Source organism: Ambystoma mexicanum, chromosome 14, assembly GCF_040938575.1.
Source record: "Ambystoma mexicanum isolate Mex_15411 chromosome 14, UKY_AmexF1_1, whole genome shotgun sequence".
In the NCBI taxonomy this organism is placed as follows: Eukaryota; Metazoa; Chordata; class Amphibia; order Caudata; family Ambystomatidae; genus Ambystoma; species Ambystoma mexicanum.
Window position 1 is genome coordinate 419,480,278 of NC_090940.1, and position 19,879 is coordinate 419,500,156.

At 45.8% G+C, this 19,879-nt stretch overlaps 1 protein-coding gene across 1 annotated transcript in view; it reads left to right on the plus strand.

Annotated features, from left to right (window-relative positions):
• The window catches only part of CGRRF1 (cell growth regulator with ring finger domain 1), a 282,000-nt gene that overhangs the window by 1,155 nt on the left and 260,966 nt on the right, over nucleotides 1-19,879 (plus strand). The window lies entirely within an intron of this gene.

The window sequence follows — 19,879 nt, forward strand, 5'->3', positions numbered from 1 at the left end:
AAAAGCTGAAATAGTCAATACACCAGGGACGTTGATTCACCAAAATGGCAGGGGTAGCGAAAGTGATATCACACACCCGACGACATCACAGGAAGTTGTGTCACATAACCTTTCACCCAGATGGCATCAGTTCCTCTTTAACCCTGGTGACATCACCAGAAGTGACATCACCATAAGTGGCTTCAGAGCATAACAAAAGTACATACATTTAAAATACTGAATAGTTACTAAAGCAGTCAAGAATATTTTACATACCAACCACATTTTAACAAGGGTGCTGCTTTCATATACCATGTACATTGTTATGGTATGACAGGGTTACACCAAATAGAATCAACATAGGCCGAAGCACTGCCATAGATATGACACGTCAGCATTGTTTGGCCAGTTACTTCTACATTTTGACAATTATAGCTGTATGTCAGTTATTGTCATTATATCATAAGTAGAGCCCCTACATTGCCAGTTGTTGTTATAATACAGTACCCACAAATCCAATAGATGCAATTCCAGGGGTCACAGTTGAATTGCCAGGTGTCGCAGTTACAACCCCTTGTGCTTAAAAGCATTGGGGCGCCTGCTCCTAGTTTCCCCCTCACTCGCTGGCCAGATTACTTGGGTCCCCTTCCCACACCCACTTGTGAGGCAAAAAACCTTGGGATCATCTTTCACTCTTCTCTCCTTCTCTCCCCACATCAGATCTTTCCAAGAAGTCCAATTTTCAGCTTCATCTACTAAGGGACATTCTACCTTTCCTCACCTTCCCCCAGAAGCTCAATATCTCCAGAGCCCTGGTTCTCTCTCTAGGTTTGACTACTGCAATAGCCTCTTCTTCAACCTTCCTCTTTCCTCCCTTCACCACCTCCAACTAATCTAGAATAGGACTGCAAGACGTATCCTTGGCCTCAAGCCCAAGGACCGCATCTCTCCAGCCCTTAACTCTCTCCACTGGCTCCCGGTGACTGCAAGGATCAAATTCAAAACCCTTTGCATCATCCACAAGGCTGTCTGGGACCTCTCTACATCCAGCTTTCCATCCCAAAATACCTCCAAGCCAGAATCCTTCGGTCTTCTGGCTTCAAATTCCTGCAGGTCAAACGTTTCTCCAAGCAGAGAGTGGGAGGTAGATCCTTCTCCTCAACTGGCGCCTCCTTCTGGAACAGCCTCCCTCCTCCCCACAGACTTGAGCCGGATCTTCTCAAGTTCCGGAAACTTCTTAAGACCCTCGTTCCCTCTCCCCCCTCCCATGCTAAACTCTCCACCTGCGACTGCGGCCTGGTCCCTTCAGAGTCATACAGGGTCCAGACCACCCCACACTAGACCGTCCCAGCATCCTTTGCCATCACTTGCCCTCAGGCGCCCTTTCCCTGACTATCCCAACCCAGTCCTCCTGTCCACTGCACTCTTCCCCGTGGCACTTGTCTCCATGGCCTGACCAGCACTTGTCCGCACCTCACCCTTGGGGCTACCCCACTCTTGCAGTTCTCCCTCTACCCCCCCCCCCCCCCCCCGAAACCTTGCACCTATCACCTTGTCATGCACTTGCACGGTAGGATTGTCACAATGCCAATATAACTGTTTTTTGTTGTAATTTTATGATTCCCATGTTTCCCCCTCCCCCCAACCCCCATTCTGTCTTGTGGCGCCTGGAAACACCTGGGTATAGGCGCCTTACAAATGTCAAATAAAATAAATAATACAGCAGATTAACATAATGTAACAACATAACATAAATAGTGCTTAAAACTCTTACTTTTTAGGGGTCCAAAAAAGTGTGCTTTATCATTAGCTGGGTATACTGATGAGGAATTTTACCTTTTTAAAAGTGTGGCTCGGGGAAGACTTCAAATTTGCATAATGAACGTGGAGGTGGAGTAATAAAAAATATCAACTTCCTTCAAACAGATAAACCATATTCACTGGGGTATTTGATGCTAAATCAAAACACGGAAACCATGTTCAACTCACATGACAGAGACAGAGGTAAATCACACAAATAGCATTCGTCTGATATGCATGGGGTCCAAAATGCCAACCAAATGTCCTTTTTGAATGGGCTAAATCAAGCTGAGTACAATAAGACATGGTTCAAGCTTCTATAATCTTTCTAGAAATAGTCCAGATTGTAAGCCATTTTAGGATTACTCGAAAATGACAGATCAATCAAAATGAGTGCACTTGGCCAAAGCATGTTATTTTATAGTTTTCAAACTGGCTTGAAAACCACAGCAAACAACGAAAATACAGATTTTCGTATCAAGCTGTGTAGGAATTTCGTGACTTAAAAAAAAACACACATACAGATTTTATATTTAGCTTCTTTACTGAACTGCCAGCAGCAACACATTTAAGAATTAAAGCTTGTAAAACACATTATTTTGAAAAATAGTTTCTTTATTGTTCTCTGGTTTACATCAAACCTTTTACAATTTATATAAAAAATGTATTTCCACTTAGCTATTTGTACTAATATAAGATAACTATTAAAACAATACACTATAATACATAGCAGAGTGGCAGTCTGCCGCTGTCTTGTGATAATGGAGCTTCGTGGAGAAGCGGAACTTTGTCGATCCAGTTGCATTGGAGCATCCCTTGCAGCATAATACCAGCTCTTGTGAAAAACCTGATCCGAGTGTGGAGCTCTGTGAGCAGTGGTTGAGCAGAGTGGTAGTCTCAGGTAGTCCGCAAGAGGACGTGAGCAAACTTGCAGACAGTGGAAAAGGTTTGCAAGTACACTTAAAGTGCTTCATCAGGGAGTTAAAATGTATACTTATGCCTTGCGGAGCAAAGCGCCATCTGATCTAGTGGATTTGCCAGATGCTCACTGGCACGCTTGGGATACGAGAAGACTACGGATATGAAACGTTTGTTTAAAATGCGACGCGCTGCAGGATTTAACAACGGCAACCAACCTATGCTGAGGAGGATTAATTAACAACACAGGCTCGTACTCGCTTGATGTAGCCGACACTGAGCGACGAAGGACCCACGTGTAGCGAGGCAATTCTTATGCCTATGGGACTGGATGGACCTTGATTTTCAGCGTTTCCTGGTTTAACAGCCCCCTGTTTTCGAACAGTTATAGTGTGGACCTAAAATAACCACAGCCTGACGGCTGTCTGGTCCATGTGCTCACAACTAATTATCCTTTCTGGAGGCTACACAAGGTTTAAAGCTCTTCTACTAACACAACAGAGATTAGACTCCATAAGTGGTTACCCTGTGATTAATGGACGACTGCACACACGTGTTCAGACTTCCCTCCGCACCCTGGCCCGATGAAAACAAGTGGTCACTGGTGGGAACACGTCTTCTCTTGAACTAACTGAGCATTTATTTCCACTGCAGTGGGAATTTATAGACCAGAGCGTGGATGATTCCATTTTTGACCCATTATTCGGATCACTACCGAAGACCAGTATAGGCCTTCTGTTTATGAATAATATTGTGGATTATGTATACAGGCAAAATTGTTTCCCCTGATGAATTTCCCTTGATTTTATTATGAGTGTGATGTATGAGGAATTAAACATGTTGGGTTGAATGGGAATGGAGGGTATTAGTTGTGAATGAACTATTACGTTTTTAACACAGATTTTGGTTAAAAACCTGCATTCATTGTAGAATAACTAATAGGCCAGACCAGTTATATTGTTGAGCCAGAAAACATATTAGTTGTGTTTTCATTTTCCCTGTTGTAATCTACATTTCTTGTTATTATTTTTGTTATACACAGAACATATATTGTGTATATTTCTATTCACTGTGGGAGGATCACCTGGGAGGAGACCAGGCACAGGGAGGTGGAGGGATCCCGTGGGACGCGACGCAGTATTCTCCTTTGAAAGGGGTGACCTTAGGTATATACCAAATTGCATGGCTCATTACCATTACAATATGTCTGACCCCCGTATTAAGTTGAGAAATATGGACGACGAGGGAACACCATCTTTAAATCCCCCACTTAAGGAGGAAACCGTCAAACCCGATGTTGTTTATTTATTTTGTCACTTTTGTATAGCACACCTAGCCCAGAGGCATCTAGGCACTTTTTGCTTAAGAAGGATGGTTACATTAGTTGCTTGCATAGGCTACAGGCGTTAGTTACGTTAATTTCATGATACATTAGGCTGAAGTCGTTATATAAAGCATTGGATTATCATGTTTACAGAGACAACATCTTGGATAAGGTTGATACATTATGTTTTGGATATCTTTTGAACAGACAGCAGGATGGGATATAGTTGTTAGAGGAAGGTAGAGGTAGGAGGTTGGTGATCAGTGCAGGTAGGTATGTAGTAGAAGTGCATTGAGGTGTCCCCCCTTACTCCCTAAGGCATAGAGAAAGGATATTTGTAAATAGTAGTATGAGTAAACTGCCTTTCCCTTCTATGATCAAACATGATGAAATATTTGTGAAAGTGTCTAAACAAAATAGTTCTAAGATTGAGAATACAAAATCATTAGTTAGAACTGATTTTGTTACTTGGGACTCCAAGTCCCATAACCCCAAGAGTACTGAGACGAAGTATAGGGCTGAAGGAAAGGCAATTAGGCTTAACAGCCTATAACTGGCAGAGGCTGAGAGGCTTAAAAAGCTCCATCAGTCTAGTAGTTGCAGTAGTGGTTCGAGAGGTAGTAGTAGTTGTAGCAGCAGAATTACTTTCTGGGGCCGGAGGAGGTGGCAGAAGAAAACACGCTACTGACGGAAGCTACCGAAGTGGGAGGAAATAAAGAACGCTGTGATTTTCCATCCAGTTATTCCAATTTCCAATCCTGAGTTGGTCCTTTTCCCCCAAAGTCTAGATTGCAGAGGTTGTGCAGCAGAAAGTTCACAGCTCTACCTCATGAGAACCTGATTGCAGCGCTTTCACAGTGAGAAGCATTCAACAGACTGTGGCTGGAGGCTGCTGTGCTCCAGGGGTTTGTGGTGAACTGAGCTCCGTGCCTGTGCAGCCTGTGATAGAGGCTGAGAAGCCGGTGAGTGTTTCCGAGCTTTCCCAGGCACTCATGCAGTGCAGGCAGGCAACTGTAACCAGTTGCATTTCACACGGGAAGGAGTGAAATTGATTAAAGCTGACCGGAGCCTGTCGGATATTGGAGTGCAACAAATGCAGCATTCGCGTATAAGCGACTACGCTGTGGAAGGAAATTCTAAGCTTTTTCCATTATAAAAGCAGCTTTAACAGCATTAATAATGGTCGCGTGTGCTTAAAAGTGAATTCCCAATGTGTACCGAAGAGAACAAACAAGCATTACCTTAAGCCAAGAGGTGAACACACATTGCCCTCAGCCAAAAGAGTTTAAAGTAATGGTTCCCTTGGAAATAACTGTTGCTACCAGAGGTAAAGGGGCTGATATAACTTCTTTAAAGGTAGGGCCTGAAAAAGAATTACTATGGTATAAAAGAAACAGCTATCGGTCATGAACTCACATTGACAAAATAAATAGATGTTGAATTGAAAGCACTCAGTGGTGGTTTGACAAAAAGACAAGAGTTATTGAAAAGTGGCCCTAACAGGAAGTTGATGTTAAGAAGAAACAAAGACATTGCTGGCCTAGCAGAGCTAAAAGAGACAGTGGTAAAAATCTTGTCTTTATTAGAACGCTTTGAAGAAATGTTTCAAGCTGTTTGAAGTGGAAGGAGTTGTTTTTGGAAGTGTCATTGGAACTGAAACTTCAAATGCCAAGAAGGAAAAACAGCATGAAGCAAATCTGAAGACGTTGGTCTGGCAGGAGAGCGGACCAGGTGGAAGTGGAGGTAGCAGAGCAGGAGTGGACCACTCCGGTAGAAGTTGAAGTTGTTGGGGGTTTCATGGTGCGCAGAGAAAAGCACTGTGAGGGGAACCCTATGTTTCATGGTTCCAGGAGGGAGCACTGTGGAGAGAACCTTGATGTTGGAATTGTTATGTTTCATGGTGCAGGAGCAAGCACTGTGAGTGTTTTCTAAATCAAGAAATTAATGTGTTCTGTGGTGTTGCAAGGAAAACCAGACACACTGTTTAAAGAACTTTACTTTGAACTATATTTCCTGGAGGAGAAGGATCTTTTATGGGTTGAAATGTGAAGTGGTGGAGAAAAATGACTTTATCAAGAACTGTGTTAGGACTTTGGTTCATGCTTGGATTTCCTTGTTATAATACATTAAATAATTCTTTGACTTAAAAACCTGGGGACAGGGAGTTTGCTCATATTTTGAATGTTGCAAAATACAAGTGTTTATTTTAAGAATTGTCATATGCTTTCGTATGTATGTTTGTGTGTAAAGTGTGTGGGCCAGAAATGTTATGTTAGAGTGTTTTTCCTTAGTTTATTTACGCAGGGAAGACCCCGTTGGATTAGGGCAAGTTGAGGTGTTGGATTAACCTTTTCTGTTTAATGAAATGGCATTATTTGAGAAACCCTCAAAAATGTGTCTGCCTCAAATTTCGGACCCCTCACATATGGTACCAGGAGTGAGGCCGGAATCGGTTGATTCAAGCTGGGGATACACTATGCATATGGTAGATTCTGATCAGGCAGAGATTGAGTCAGAAGAGGATTGGCCTACCCATCTATCTCCTTCTCTTGAAATGCTTACTTTCCCCATGGCCCCTGGTGCTATCACCTCCCTTGTTGGGGAGGAAATTAGCCATGACTCTGTTTCCATCTTAGGAACCGGGAGGATACGATCTAAACCAGTTATTTGTTCTACCAATGGGCTGGAATCTTATCCCTATTCTAGGATGGGGGTTGTTTTTCAACCATTAACTAACCAACTATTCTCCCCACTATGGCATATGTAGAAGGTAATACTTATAACCTTTTCTTTCACCAGTTGTATCTCAGTAGGGATACAATCATTATTTCCTTAGATCTTATGGTGAAGTTCCATCAGGTTCAGCTGTGTATCTTATGCCTATAGATGGAAAGGGATTGTTAAAGGTACTGCGTCTGATGTTTAGTGGGAAATAAATAAAAATTGCTCTTTTGAATTTGTCACATAAACTTATACAATTTAAGAGGCGAGCTTGTGTTGGACAGGCATGGCATCAAGAGAGATGACACAGACAACAGGAGTGTAATTCTAAATAAAATGTTATTAATGATCAAGATGGTGTAATACCTAACTAGCCCTAGAATATAGTGGGGTTTTCCCTGCCTAAATAAAGGAAAATCTTTCTAAGTCCACAATGAAAGTCTGTCTGCGTCAAAACCTATGCTTGTCCTCACAGTCTAAACAAAACATGGTGTGGGAATCTTTCACAACAAAATAGAAGTGTCCAAAAGTAAAATCTGAGCTATTTTCAGCGTGAGTTCCTCTTGTGTTCCCTGTTTCAGGTTCAACGCAGTTTCAATAAAGATTCGGTTCAATAGTGTTCAAGTTCTAAGATTACTTTCTAAGTTCAAATGTACCACTGTTTACACAAAACGAAGGTCCGGGACTTCTTTCCCAAAGTTCTAATATAGCACAGTTTGCAAAAATAGAGGTCCTGGGACTCCCCTGCCCAAGACAAAGTTCTTTGGTTGTTTGGCTCTCAGGGTTCCCTTCCCCAAGACTTCCTCGTAACATTCACTTCACATGTATCACAGTTCACACACAACACAGGTCCTGGGACACCCTTCCCCAAGACGAAGTCCTTATCTCATTTGACTCTCAGGGTTCCCCTCCCCAAGACTAACTTTCACTTTGGGTTTCATCTGCTCAATAGTTCAAAAAGGAAACTCCACGTCCGATTGACCCTCCTTCAGGTTTGCTTTACCAAGTATTTCACAGTTCTTTGCAGCTTGTTCGTCGTTCAGGGATTCCTGGTCTAGGCGAAGTTGTCAGACCTCACGGTCCACCCATCACGGGTCACGCAGCCAGTAGCCCTTCATATTCAGAGACTTTCTGGTCTGGGCGTAGGTGTCGGGCTGCACAGTCCACCCATCACAGGTTCCGCAGCCATAAGTCTCCCCAAAGCTGTTGGGCCCCTTGTAGACTCTTCTGCCTTGGGCTTTCACTTTCCACACTTGTATTCTTTGTAACCCTCTTTGATGCCAGTTCTTGGGTTGTAATAAATTGATGAATCTTTGTCACGTTTGCAACTCTAATTGACAGTCTTTCTGGTCTTTGCACACAGAATGCTCCATTGATTCTGTCCATACTTAATTGATAGTGCTGGTTGACATATTTATTAAAGTGTTCATTCACCATTCAGCATATCGTAGTTTATTCATTTGGCAGCTTTCTTTCAGTTCGGCATTCATTACAGGTAGCATTTACTTGTGCTTGTGTGAATGGCAACTTTCTTTCAGTTCGGTATTCAATATGGATAGCATTTACTTGTGTTTTTTTCAATTGGAGGTTTTCTTTCAGTTCAGCATTCAAGATAGGTAGCATTCACTTGGGTTTACTCAATTAGCAGTTTTCTTTCAGTTTGGTATTCAATATTAGTAGCATTTACTTAAATGCAGAAACTGCTACTTATTTAAAGTCCCTTCAGAGCACTCTGGTCTCCTCAGTGTCTTCTGACACTTACCGGCTTTCGCGGCTCCTCCCAGCGGCTCTCCCCGAATGGGAAAACCTTCAGTTTGTAAGTCGGGCACGTCTCCAGGCGCAGCCCGGCCCCTCTGCTCTGTTCGACACGTATCTTCCGCAGCTCCAGCAGCACCCAGGCTTGGGCATGGACAGCTTTTCTCTCTCATCTGCTGCCCACCTTTACAGTAGAGGGTTCCCCGTCCTGCAGAGCTCCTCTGGCAGGTCTCTGGGAATCATTGCTGTGTCTCAGCTCCTTGGCTCGGTCCCACCATGGCAGATTCTCTTACCTCTCTCTCATCTCTCTGCTATTGGGCTCCAACGTTTATACTCTATCATTACCAGGCTGCAGGTGAAAAGGGTTCGATTCAATTGCCTGACCTTGTGTAAGCCTGTTAGTGTGACATGCCTACTCTTCATTACTAAGTGCTTGCAGGCCCCTCTTCTTCGACCCAGTACCAGAGTGGTGTTTACAATATGAAGTGTGCATTACGCTTATTTGCCTCTCCCTCGTCTCAGTACTTGATGGGAGATTACAGGTAAAAACTGGAAAGGACTGACAAAATCCCATGAAGACTGAAGGAGGGTCGGGTAGGTCAGTGTTAGTGAAGGATGGATACTATATCTTGCCTTCAGGTACCCTCTCTCCAATCCGCAAGGACCCTCCACCTAGGTGATCCTCTCTTGCTATCCACCCCCAGCGTCGGGATCCAAAAGTGATGGCCCTTCCCTGGCCACCTGAACAGACGATCCTCAGGAAGTAGATGTGAGCGTTCCTTCAGGTTTCTCACACTGGTTGGACTTTTCGTGCATGAAACCCCCATGGGAATGTATGCCCTTGTTGGACACCAATCTGTCTGTGGGAGACTGGTTACCCCTCCCTTACTCTGGAAAAGCACGAACGCTCCCAATTCCCGGATTACACAACTGTAAGCTATTACTTGTGCTTTCAGTTCAAGAGAGAGACCGAAACCTACTAGGCTCATGTCACTCATTTGTTTTTATTGCAACAAGACGATTTTTCTTTGTTTTTTTAGTGTACATTTAAGCCTTAAGAAACGGCTTGACCAATTAACATAAAACATTCATATACACATTCACAAAGTATTAAAAGAACATACACAGTGGTTGCATAGAATTGTTAATGCAACAGTTTTAGACACACAGAAATATATTTGTGACCCGGGGTTAGTATACAACGGATGATTATATCATGTTTATAGACACTGAGAGGAATTATAACAAAGCTGTTTCTAGTTTTCCTCTATTGTTTGTCTAGTCTTATTTCAATGTTTTTTTTTTCGTTTTTAGGCGCAGAGGATAAGTAAACCTCAAATAGCATTCTTATCCAGATTGTTGACACGTATTTCGGCTCTCAGCCAGTGTTACACTATACCCATGTGTACACAGTATCTTATTACTAGAGCCATCTTCAGGACATATAATCACTTAAACTTGAGGATAAATCAGATGACGACCCCACTGTTCACAAAACCTACACTACACAAAAATATTACAAATATTGGTTTTGAAATTCTCTTGCTATGTTAAATGTGACTTTTTCTAAGTTTATAATCCAAAAGGAAAGAGCTACCTTAAATTAAGGCAAGTGAAAAGTAGAGAACTTGTCAGGGCAATAGTTTCAGGTCACAAGTACTCAAACGCTGATTTCTTCTAAATGGAGCAACACTATGCTTCTGTCCAGGAGCAAAACAAAGACAGGGATTCAGTCTAGTTCCTCCTGTACGTGTGCTTGACTAATAAGCATTTCTTATTGTATTTTGTTAGATGTACAAAAGATCATTTTAAGGTTTATGGAAAATCCAGCATTCCCGGGCTGGAGGCGGTCACGTGATCCGCACGCGACCTGCTTCCCATCTTCCCCATGCTGCGGCTATTTGTACTGTTTGGGGACGCACCTCCGGTGCTCCTTAACTGTGTTTTTCCTACGAGTTAAGTTGCTATTACATTTTCCTGATTTCCTGGCATTCTGACATCGGATTGTTCAAAGGACTGATTTTGCTTCATCTTTGCTCTGCTCCCTGACGCTGAATCCCTTTCATAGTTGGTTACCTGGCTGCCTGACCTTCGGACTGTTTAACAACGCTGTTTCTGATTTAGCCCTGCATGGCTTTTCTCTCGCGGAATATAGACTTCTCTATTGATCGCAAGCTACACTCTTGATATCTCTCGCTCTTTCCCTTAACCGGACAATTCCTGTAAATCTCACGTATGTCCTGTATCCATCCTGCATCGTGCTGACACACCCCTTGTGCTCCTTTACACACGTTTGCCCCATCTAGTGACCTCTGGACGCTCTGCTGCATCTTTTTTTGGTCACGTGCACATCGAATGACCTGGGATGCTCTGCTGTGGTTTTTTTTTTTTTTTCCTTTGGATTGTTGGAACACTTAGACGTGCCGTTGGGGTTAGGTTGTTGGGACTTTCAGCACTCGGATCAAGACTTTGGACTTTGTTCATCCTCTCTTCAAACTTTGTCTTCACTGTCAAGTAGGTTCAATACTGTAACTCAACACACAGCAGGTAAGAGTTGGGTTGTCGTGGGAGGTGCAGCTGGGTTGTTACCATTGGAGGTTTGATATTGAATTTGTGATATTGTTTTTTCCCTAGCTCTGTTGCTGCTCCTGACTTTTCGCCCAAGCCCCTGGCCTGGCAGGTATTTTTTATATCCTGCAGGCCGCGCTCTTGGGAGGAAGGTTTTTTTTCTGTCTACGGGCTACGGTTCTGCAGCAATCTTGAACAAGCTTACATTCCTTGCCTCAGAGATTTCGCGACAGATTAAGGAACCTACTTTGCCTGTTGGTATGTGTGATGCTGGAAATGCATCGGAGGGACAGGGCCTCCGTATCCTTGTCCTTTACTGTCTTTTTATCTTGTGTTCTGTCGTGTTTTCCGCGCAGGAGTTCATGTGGGACTCCTGGCGGTGCAGCTCTCTCTTTTGGTTTGGTGAACAGACCCATGGGATACCCTTACGGCACCCATGGGTGGGGGGTACAACCCTGTGCCCCTAGTGTATGTTTTAGGGCACCTGTGGGTGGCCCACAGAGCAGGGTATGGGCTGGTGGCAGCTCCATGCTGAATTTGACAGGTGCTCTGAGTATCCTCCATTTTGGGATACACAGGCCCTGCCATTGGAATCAGTTGATTCCTGGTGGAAAACAAGACGGCCCCTGGGGCCTCTTCCTTTCTATTGCCTGTTACCTTGTTTTCCCAAAGTCCTGGGAAGCCCGGACTCTGTCCCTTCCCCCTGACTGGCTGTTTGGTGGGAGTTCCATATATGGTGTTGTTGTGAAGTCCAGCCCAAACTGTCTGGAGCCTTCCCAGTGACTGTATGTTGTGGGTACACCCTGTGGGTGGGACCTGGGTGAATGGAGTGTGTGACTGTTAAGCAGAAACCTGTGCAGTCCCCTCTGGGACCACTGCAAAAGATTTAAGACTACAGGTGTTGGCAGTAAACCCACTTGGTAGCAGTCTGTACCACACAGATTCACTGTGGTAGCTGTGGCTGAGCAGTCAGACTTCCCTCAAGAAGAGTTAGGCAGTATATAGAGGATACAGGATAGGTACAGAGGCACAGTAGTACAAGCAAACACTGACCAGAGCTAGGTGTAAAAGTATATACTTATTTATTTTAAAGGCACACTCATAAATTACACTAGCACAGAAAAAGGTAAGTAAGTCAAATCACAGTCACTATTACTTATATGTACATCTCTAGTCATTTGTTGGACAAGTCTAAGTTAACACCACTTATTTCCAAACAGAGGTGAGCGCTTAACGTCAGATGGCACTCCAACAAGTTATTAGAAAAGGGAGGGAAAAAGCAGAAGTAATGAAAGCAGCAAGGTAAAACACTTTTCACATAAGGTTAGAAAAGGCAGTCAATTGTGGAACAAGGCGAATTGGTTCGTGGCCCGCTTTAGAGAGAGCCAGGCGAAAATATGCCCAAGATCACACAATGTCACAAGTCTTTGCAGGTGAGTAGAAAAGGTTTTACTGAATTTAGAAAAAGTTTAGTTAGGGTGTCCCAGGCTTACCCAGGTTCGAGAGCCGAGGGCTAAATCTACCCCGTACAATCGGTGGCAAGGGAAGCCGGGCGGAACACAGTACCTTTTTAAAAGTGGAAAGGATCCTCCAGCGGTGGTAGTTGTTCCTGGTAGTGGGTGCAAGTCGCGGCGTCGTCCAGAGGAAGAGGTGATCTCGACGTGGAGGAAAGCTGAAGGTCGTTGCACTACCAGGGATGAGACCAGCCGTGGAGTTTTCCGGTCACAAAGGATTTTACCCCTCTTTCGCGGTTGAGGTAAAAAGTGGTATCCCGGTTGCCGGGGTGCTTGGCACAGGCAAGGCGGCCACGAGATGCTTCGGGACGGCGAAAAGAAGGCAGCAACCGGTTGTCCCCACCATTTAAGGGAAGGAGACTCTCCGGCGGGCGATCTCCTCTGTCGTCGGAAAAAGTGGTGAGACGGTTCCGCAGGGCTTCACCGGTGGTGTCGTCTTGGCAGGTCGGCTCGGCTTCTCCCTCTTCGGCTTCTTAGGTCCTGTGGCGACTTCTGAAGAACCAGTCCCAAAAACCCTGCTTTTATGCAGCAAACCCCCATTCATACAGCCTAGCTGTCACTCAAACATGCTAAGTGGTGAGCGGGGTGGCTCACCACTTGGGCCAATCACACCAGAGTGCGACATGAGTTGGCAAGGCAACTCAGTCCAGGGTGCCTAAACCCCCTCCCACACCCCCTGTGGTACCCAGACAGAATGGCACCACTGTGGAGGGCTTCTGTGCAGAAGCCCGCCAAAAGTGGAACAAAGGCTCGACTCGGGTTCAGGGTTACTGAAGTGAACCTAGACGCCATTTTGGGGGCGAGTTCTGGCAAAAAATCCCAACCGGTGAGTTTATATTAAATAAATAAACCGGCTGTATCTTTAACATTGCACCAAAAAGTGGTGCATTAAAAACAATGGGAAATCCCATTGGGAAATATTCCGGTGGAATATTTCCGTGGTATCCACTGCCACCAGCCAGAACTCGGCGAGGGGGGACGGGACAGTACCCCCTCGACAACAGACCCAGGGGCAATCTAATTGCCCCTACCAGTACTTCCACAGTAAGATGGTTTGTACTGGTTAAGTTCCTAAGTTAAGACTAGTAAAGTCAATGGTGACTTTACAGACCCAGGGAGACAGTAGTCAGTCCCAGGGTGTGGAGTCTGTTTGGGGGTCTCTATGACACCCCTGTGTTACTGCACTGAGGGTGCTGTGTAACACACATTCAAAAACCAATGATAGCCTATGGGGAAAAAAATACCCCCTAGCCCATAAGCACATAGCAAGTCACAGAAACACTCTCAAGTCATGTCCAAGAGTGAGGGTAAAAGAGTCTCACTCTTGGCAGGAGAAAAAATAAACCCCAAAAATCCAGCAAAGTTGCTGGGGGACTCACTAGGTTAGAAATTCAGCCTAAACAGAGAATTCTTCCTAACAGTGACCAATATGCACTTCTTGTTGTGGCTGTCTGGTTTCTGGTATGAGAGACAAAGACCGAGACAGCCCTGCCCGAAACTGGCCTGAATGCAGTGTGTAGTGTTGAATGTCTGGGTACTTGTCCCAATCCACATTCCTTGTTGTGAGTGTCTGAGAGGGAGGAGGATGGCCTGAATGCACTGTGTGTCTGATTGGCTGACTGACTGCATGAATGCCCTTCTGTATGATTGGCTGCTGAGTGTGACCCAGCAGTTTGGATGAGAAACAGGATAGTATATCTGGGGACCTCTCACCACTGGAAATTGTTCAGAAGCTGTGGCTACACTTGAAGAGTAACTGGAACTGCTGATCCTCGACGCCCAGCTGGAAGAAGACTTGCTGTTGCATTTGCTTCGACCTGATCTGAAAGCTGCCGAATTCGTCGAAGACTGATCCGAGAGAGGACCTGGTAAGGCGCCCTCTTCCCGTGCTCCTAGGGACCATCGAGCACCGCTAATCTTCGCCGAAGCTCCCTGGAAGTCAAACCCTCGAAAGGCTGCCGACCCGAGACGGGACCGCTGAGGAGAACGAAGTGAAGCACCAGGACTTTGCCGCTGTCGAAGTCCATTGCCGTCGACCAGGGTTTGCAGGTTTGTGTAACCGCTGGAGGCCCGTCGGAGTTGTGTTGCCTAGACGCGGGGACCACTTGACGCCGTGCTGACGACGACCGGAGCCGCCTGCTCCTTTGCCTAAGAACATTTGAATCGAAGGACTCCCTTGTCCGCAACATCGACCGCTTTGTCCTGCCGGAGAAAGTCAAAGCTGCCGACGCGCCGAGGAGAATCCGCCGGTGGGTTTCCCGCCACCTGAAGGCCACAAAGACTTCAACGCCCTTGCTGGGCCACAGTTCTTCTGAAACTCTTTGCAGTCCTGAACAATCAATCGCCAAGGTGCCACCCACTCCTCATCCTCGCAGGACATCGCTGACGAGCACCGCCTGGATCAACGTCGTGGTCTCTTCACCCTCGAACTTCTCATCAATGCCAAGTTCACCTTCTTCGACGCCTCTCGACGATCCATGGCTCTTGCTTTGAAGGGAGTCACTCAAGAAGGATCCGTTGACGCTTCTTCGAAGAACTCTACACCACCAGATACATTGGGGGGAGGAGGGGGGGTAAAAACATTATAGGAGAGAACAAGACTATTGAGCAATATATGGACTGGGCTTGTGCTATATATCTTTATTTTACAGGTTGCCCAGGTGGGGGGATCTCCACACAGAACTGTGTCTAGTGGAGGGGCCAGAAATCTGCCCATTGTTTCAACCATCTTGCGTTCTTTCCTATCTCTATTTGCTGGTGTCCTTGTTATTGATCTATGTGACATTCTAACAGTATAGTTGATGCACTTTAATGAGATTTGATAATATTGGTGGTACCACTTTAGAATTGTATATATTTACCATTGTTGATTTCCGAGTACAAAGTGCGTTATTGTGATCATGTACATACCTTTTGAATATTAATTATATAAAGACTGTGTTTTCAGTAATACAATGTGTGTGTGGACATTCCTTTGTGGGGGTTTGGACACTACACTGTACTTAAGAACCAGCCTGCATCACCTCCTGAGAAGCTAGGCCTTGATTGCTCGTCCATTGCTACCTTATAGAGAATCTTGGCTGGGGTCCTCTGTGCCTCTCCTCTACCATTTAGAGAGCAGAAGTACAGACACCCCCCACCGGTATCTTTACAGTATGGATCCTGGGGCAGACCCTATGCCCACACTTATGCAGGCTTTTTCCACCCTTCGTACCGACATGGCATCCGCCCATGCTACGCTGAATCAGCGCATGGACGTTTTACAGAGCTTTGTGCAACCCCTACCTCATGATGAGGAGTTCGGGGATGCCGCTGCTGCCACCCCTCCCCCGGTTTCTCAACCCCAAGCCCCTGCTCCAACACCGGTAGTTCTCCGCGGGCCTTTTCCATTGGCCCCTTTATCAATCGGTGTCGGCTACACTTTCTTTGTCGACCTCTGGTATTCCCAGATGGCACCAACAAAGCCGCATTTGTGTTATACCATTTGGGCGGTACAGCCGCCGCTTGGGCCAACCCTTTATTGGAAGCTAAAGATCCGGCTTTGTATGATTTTGATGTTTTGATACGGGCAATGAATGCCGTCTTTGATGCCCGTTATAAAGCTCAGGCATCTAACTTTGAGTTCCTTGCCATTACTCAAGGCAAACAGGATTTTCTGCCCTATCTTACCCGTTTCAATCAGTTGGCCGCTGAAACAACATGGCCAGAACAAAAGAAGGCTGCAGTTTCTATAAAGGACTGTCAGAACTCAAAGATGCCCTATCAGTCGTGCCTTCCCTTCCATCCGCCTTTCCCGAGCTGGTGGACTTGGTCCTACAGGTGGACGCCCGGCTTTGTCAACGATGTGGAGAGCGTAGAGTTCCTGATTTGCGCCCCTCTAAATTGGATCTATTCCCCCTCAACGTCATCTGGGGATATAGAACCAATGCAGCTCGGAGCAACCAGAGGCCCTTTAACTAAAGCTGAAAGAGAGAGGTAAATGGCAAATAACCTGTGCCTTTATTGTGGCCAGTCTGGTCATTTCATTTGTGTGTGTCCTAAAAGGCCAGTGAATTGCGACGGGAAACGCCAAGACTAGTATTTAAACTGATCTGGGAGGATGAGTCTACCTATGGACGTTTCGGGTGCGCCTCTTATGTCCTCACATATTTACCTGTTCATGAGCTTCTCTTCTGTTTCAGCCAATGTTTTCTTTTCTTGCCCGGTGATGATAGATTCCGGTGCTAGTGGCAACTACATGGATGTTCAACTGGCCACACAACATGGGTTACCTCTATTCCCGAAACCCAGACCTGAAGAGGTACAGGCCGTAGATGGCTCTTGTCTCGAATCAGGACATGTTACTGAAAACACGGGTACCATTATGATGTCCACTTCCGAGGGGCACTCTGAATGGGTTTACTTTGATCTCATTTCGACTCCTCAGTTTGGGGTTATACTTGGTCTGTCATGGTTGAAAACCCATAACCCTATCATTGATTGGGCTCAACAGACAGTCCGGTTCTCCTCCAAATTCTGTGCTAAACAATGCCTTCAGAATCACGTTGCGGCTGTGCTATCCCCCTGTTTAGCTATGGCGGTCAATATTTCATCGATAAGCACCACTTTGCAAAGTTCTGCTCCTGAGTTGCCCTCGGAATACCTGAGTTATGCAGATGTTTTCAACAGGGGACTTTCTGAGAAACTCCCACCACATCGGAGTTATGATTGCCCCATTGACTTAGTGCCTGGAGCCATCGTTCCACACGGCCGTATATATTACCTCACCCAAAAGGAGGAGGATTATTTGCGGGAATACATAGAGAAAGCCTTACGGTTGGGTCATATCCGACACTCTCGATCTCCTGCCGCTTCCCCGATATTCTTTGTTCCCAAGAAAGAAGGGGATCTACGCCCTTGTGTGGACTATAGAGCCCTTAACAAGATAACTATAAAAAATCACTTCCTCTCATATCAGACCTTTTGGATAAGGTGTCTTCCTCCACGATATTCACCAAGCTCGATTTGAGGGGAACATATAATCTTGTGCGGGTCCGACGGGGCGACGAATGGAAGACCGCTTTTAAGACCAAGTTTGGTCTTTATGAATATTGCGTCAGGCCCTTCGGGCTGTGTAATGCCCCAGCCACATTTCAACATTTCATTAACGACATCTTCCATGATGTGTTGGATTGTTATGTGGTTGCTTACTTGGATGACATCCTGATCTTTTCTGATACTTTGCAGCATTATGTACAACATGTCAGTTCTGTCCTGCAACGCCTTCGGGAACATTGCTTGTTGGCAAAATTGGAAAAATGTGTTTTCCATGCCCCCTCGGTTGGATTCCTAGGGTTTTGCATATCTGCTTAAGGGGCACATATGTGCTCTTCCAAAGTACAAGCGGTGCTGGATTGGCTTGTTCCAACTACTGTGAAAGCCCTGCAGTCGTTTCTAGGCTTATCCAACTTCTATAGATGCTTTATTGCCTCCTTTTCTGAGATTGACGCTCCTCTCACTCGCCTTACTAGCCCCTCTGTTCCGTTTTGTTGGGATCAAAAGACGCAATCAGCATTTCAGGCATTAAAGGCGGCATTTACTTCCACGCCTGTTTTACAGCACCCCAATCCCTCTCTTCTTTTCATTGTGGAGGCTGATACCTCGGCTATCGCGGTTGGGGCTATTTTGTCACAAGTCTATCCCACCACGCAGCGCCTACATACGGTAGCCTTTTATTTTAGGTCTCTGTCTTCAGCTGAACGCAACTACACAATTATGGAACTGGAACTGCTTGCCATTAGAGCTGCATTCAACAAATGAAGACACCATCTTTTAGGCGCCCGGCATCTGGTAGTTGTTTATACCGACCACCGTAACCTCCAAGCTTTGTCCCATGCGAAGTGCACCAATGCACGGCAAATACAGTGGCATCTGTTCTTTACACTCTTCGACTTTACAGTCACTTATCGACCTGGTCCGTTGCATGGCAAATCTGACGCGTTGTCTTGCATTGGCGTTGACCTATACACGGCTCTCTATATTGTCATCCGGGTCAGTGATTAGTGTTTGCTCTGTTTCTTCCTCCCTTTTGGGTCACCTCAAACAATGGGTTCAAGATCATTCCTCTCTCCGGGATGGTTTAGGCATCAAACCTGTTTCAGCTCTTCCTTACGTTCAAGGATTGTTATATCTTCCCCTTGCCCTGGAATGGTCTCACGATTCGCGGCTAGCCGCACACCGGGGTCAGACAAAGACTTATGATCTCTTGCATCGTTAGTGCTGGTTGCCAAGTATGAAGGAAGATATCGACCTGTATGTTTCTCGATGTGCCACCTGTGTACAATGCAAAAGACAACCAGGCAAACCGGTGGGTCTGTTGAAGAAGATGCCTTTACCCCCACGTCGTTGGCATGCAGTGACCCTTGATTTCGTTGTGGATCTACCAGTGGTCAAAAATATGTCAACCATTTGTGTAGTGGTAGACTTATTTACTAAAATGGCTTGCTTTATACCATGTCGAGGCACCCCCTCAGCCACTCAGGTAGCAAGTTTGTTTTTTGACCACGTGGTCCGATATTTTGGGCTCCCTTTTGCGATGATATCAGATCGTGGTACTCCGCATACCACCCTCAGACTGACAGACAAACAGAGCGCACCGATGCCACCATGGAACAATACCTCAGTTGTTTGTGTCTGCAGTATCAATCTGACTGGTTGGCGGTCTTGGGAGCAGCTGAATTTGCATATAACAATTCGAGGCATTCGTCAGTGGGTTGCTCCCCTTTCTATGCTCTGTATGGACTGAACCCCAGAATACTCCCACTTGTTTTACCATCTTTGGAGCATGTCCAGGCAGCTAAAATCATAGGGGATCCTCTGGTGACTGTCCGTTCGGCGGTTTCTAGACATTTACAACTGGCTCAGTCACAGGCCAAGGCTCAGGCGGATAAACGGCATTCCCCGGCCCGCATTTACCACCCTGGTGACCTGGTTTAGTTATCCACGAAACACTTATTCATGGGAAGCGTAGGCTGCTCCCCTTTTATGTGGGTCCTTACAAAATTCTACAGTGCCTCAACCCTGTTGCTGTCCGGTTGGGTATTCCAGCATCTTGGCGGATACACCCAGTGTTCCACATCTACTTGCTTCGCCCCTGTGTGCCCGGTACCCGGCTTCCTACATCCCCTGCTCCTGTGATGGTCCAAGGCGAAGAGGAGTACGAAGTGCATTCTATCTTAGACACCCGGCTTTGCCGTGGTATCGGTTATTACCTGGTGGACTGAAAGGGCTATAGCCCACAGGAGCGGACCTGGGAGCCTGC